Genomic DNA, 3,866 nt, shown 5'->3' with positions numbered 1-3,866 from the left:
CTGTTCCTCATATCTGGAATGAACTCCCTCTTCATTTCTACCTCTTGAAATCTCAGGCTTTCTTTAAAACATCTTTTGTTTTATTACTTTCTCCTTATTCTTCTATCTGTCTATTTCTTTTCAGTCTCTTCTGCTAGATCATTATCCATCTCCTACCAGTCAGAATTACATAATTTGCAGCACTCTGTCTCAGGTGGTCTCTTAGCCTTATACATAGTCTCTCTTTGTAATCTCATCAGTTCAATTAATTCAATTAATTTTCTATGCAGATAACTCCAAATTCTATATATACATCCCTAAACTCTCATACGTCTAGTTAGGCATCTGTAGGACAGCCCTATCAGCATCTCTTCACTCTACAACTTTTCTTTCTTGCATCCTGTTCTCTACAATCACATTGTCACAACCATAATTCAAGCCCTTATCACATTTCATTTAGACTATTTCAATAGTCTTCTAATTGGTCTTGCTGATTATATTCTTCCTTCTATCTAGTCCCATCTCTACATGTTTGCCAAAAATCATTTTGCTAAAGTATATATCCTCACTCTCTTGCTCAAAAGTATCAGTGGCTCCCTATTGCTTCTAGATCTAGGATATAATACTTCCTTCCTCATTTGCAATTTTAAAGCTCCTTCCTTCCTTCCTTCCTTCTTTCTTCTCTCCTTTCTCAATTGGGGTTAAGTGACTTGTCTGGGCTGACACATTTAGAAAGTATTAAATGTCTGAGATCTGATTTGAATTCAGGTCTTACTGACTTCAGAGCTGGAGTTCTATCCATTTTATCATCCAGCTGTCCCCCATTTCCTCTCTTTTCTGTGCAAATTGTCCTACCTGCTATTTCCTAAGTACTTTACCAGCACCTTTGCATAGGCAGTTGCTTATACCTGGAATATATTCCCTTGTCACCTCTGGGCTCTTGGGATTTTTATTTCCTTTACCATTCAGCTCAAGTCAGGTCCCATATCCTTTGTAAAGCATTTCCTGATTTTTCCAGTTCCTAGTATTTTCTCTCTCCTCAAATTATCTTGTATTTTCCCCTATAAGTATATGCTGTATTCTCCTCTTGTTACTCACCCTCACTCCACTTCTATCTCAATAGAATTTGAGTTCCTTTAGATTAGGAATCAAAGGGATGATTTCACTTTTGTTTTTGCATGCATAGGTCCTAGCATAGTTCCTTGACTACAAAAATTACTTTAATAACTTTAGTTGAATTAACTAAGAGGAGGATATCAGAAGTGTTCCTTGAGGATTAAAACTGAAGTTAAGAATTTAAGGAATAGCCAGATGACACACTAGATAGTGCTGGGACTGGAATCAGGAGGACTTTTCTTTCTGAATTCAAATCTGATTTCATGCATTTACTAGATCTGTGACCCTGGGCAAGTCATTTAAGTTTGTCTCAGTTTCTTCATTTATAAAATGAGCCTGAGAAAGAAATGGCTAACCACTTCAGTATCTTTGCTAAGAAAACTCCAAATGGGGTCAGAGAGAGTCACTTGCTACTGAACAACAACAAAGAGGTTAGAAGAATTATACAATTTTATATATAGAAGTGAATTTAAAGATCCTGTTTTTAGTCTAAGTACTTTGTTTGACATAAGAAGAAACTGAGGTTCATACTCACTCACTAAATTCATAGCTACCATCACATGATAATTGTTAACTGAATAGATAGGAATTGAACAGATATGACAAAAAATTATGTACTCACCTGAAATGTAAGTTACAGAAATAGAATTAAAGTTATATACAAGTAACAAATAAAAGAACAAATAAAAGTAACAAAAAAATAAGCAGACTGTCATTAAAAATGTAAGTTTTTGATATTTTGATCTTTCTTGGACAAAAGATACTATTATCCTCAAGTTGTGATATGTTACATATTTTGACAATAAAAAGAGACCTCATACAAAAAAAATCGAGATCCTTTATCATAGGGTACCAGCCATATCTGTGATATTTAGAATAAGAACTAAAAAGATGATGAGAAACTAAGATGCTAAAAGATTCTCAAGATTAAACTGTTTAATGTATTGTACTTCCCAAAGCGGGAATAATGCATTTTAGAAAAACACCAGTGAACAAAAGAACCAAACCTCAAGGATCTGATTAGTTGAACCTTAACAATTCTTATGTGAAAAAACTGAAAAAGGGCTGGAGGAAATCAAAGGAAGCATGAAATAGTAAGTTACAACAGTTAGAGATTTCATTTTTAAATGGGAAGCTTTTCAATTATCTTCATGTCTATGAAGTTACTTTAAATTGTCACTCTCCATGATGAGAGAAATCCAGCTTCAATTGCCATAATAATGAGTTAAGTGTAAAGAAAGCCTTTTTGACTGGAAGGGTAACTAACCTCTAGTAAGGTTACCAAGAGACACTAAGAAATCCTTCTCCCTAAAGATCTTTAGAAGGAAGATAGATAATTATCTGTCTTAGATGGTTTGGGTATTGGCTAATCTTATACTAAAGGCTAGTCCAAATGACCTTTCAAGATTCCTTCCAATCTTGAGAATAAATTATTCTATTTATTTGCAAGAAGCAAGGTAACCTCATTTCTACCATTCTATTTATCCCACAACTCCCAAGGAATGAGAACATGGGGAAGATCCTTTTGAAGTATTTCAGTAGCTTACATCAAATTGTTCTCTGAAAAGATGAAGGCATAGTCTTGGGTCATTATAATGGTTATAGATTTGAAACAAAGAAAGAAAACAGAGGGGTGTCTTAAATGGGAAATTACCTTCTCCATACTTATTATCTTTAATATAAACTCAATGTAGGGGCAGAGATTATAGATATCAATTGGAGTCAAGATGTATTTATCCTTTGCTTGCAAACATTAATTGGTCACTGTCACTGCTGGCTGATTGTACGTGTCTTATGCTGTCATTCAGAGCAACAGTGGTAGTTGTGGTTAGGACAAGAAATTCAAATGTCTTAAAAAAAGAATCCTTCCCTCTTGCTTCCTCAATCTCATTTATCAATGGAAATTTTAAAATAAGCTTATCACTTTATAATCAATTATCACAGTGACTATTAGCATAAATGTATGTTTAGCACTTTGATGTACCAGGTTTAACACAGTGCTTAGAATGCAGTAAATATTTAATAGATTTTTTTATACTTAATTATTTTTCTTCCAACAAGATGAAAGAGGGGGTTCGAGAATATGTCCAAATTCACATATTAAAAATATAGAATCAATATTAGAATTTATAGACTTATTTGGCAAAAAATAAAAAGTCAAAGTGTCAGTGTGACATTCTTTCTCTCACCCTGCCTATTATTATGGTTATTAGTAGTGCTATTTGAGGAGGGAAACACTGAGAATTCAGAAATAAAATTCCTCGCCAACCTTCCTACTTAGCCCCATTTCAGAGATATTAGGACATCATTATTATGTTTTTTTCACTCACATATTAAAAATATGATTTTAAGTTTAGGGGCAGCTGGTGGCACAGAGTACCAGGTCTTTGGGAAGACTATAGTTCAAATTCAGCCTCAGACATTTATTAATTTTTGACTTTGGAAAAGTCACTTAATCTCTGACTCGGTTTCCTCATCTGTAAAATGGGGATAAAGTAAAACCTACATCTCACAATTCTGTGAGGACCAAATGTTTTTATTTATTATAAAGCATTTAGCAAAGTCCCTGGAACATATAAGCACTTATGTTAGCTGTTATTATTATTTAATTTACAGCATAATACATATTTAAGAACTATTCTGGTAAAGGAAACACCATGGGGAACACTTCATTATAACAAACTAGCTACTTGCCTCAAAAGGAATGTAAATTAATAAAAAAAATTAAATAGGGTCAATCTACATATTTCTACATGAAATAATAATCTATA

The sequence above is a fragment of the Antechinus flavipes genome, chromosome 5 (genome assembly GCF_016432865.1).
Source record: "Antechinus flavipes isolate AdamAnt ecotype Samford, QLD, Australia chromosome 5, AdamAnt_v2, whole genome shotgun sequence".
In the NCBI taxonomy this organism is placed as follows: Eukaryota; Metazoa; Chordata; class Mammalia; order Dasyuromorphia; family Dasyuridae; genus Antechinus; species Antechinus flavipes.
Note: the sequence above shows the minus strand (reverse complement) of the source record.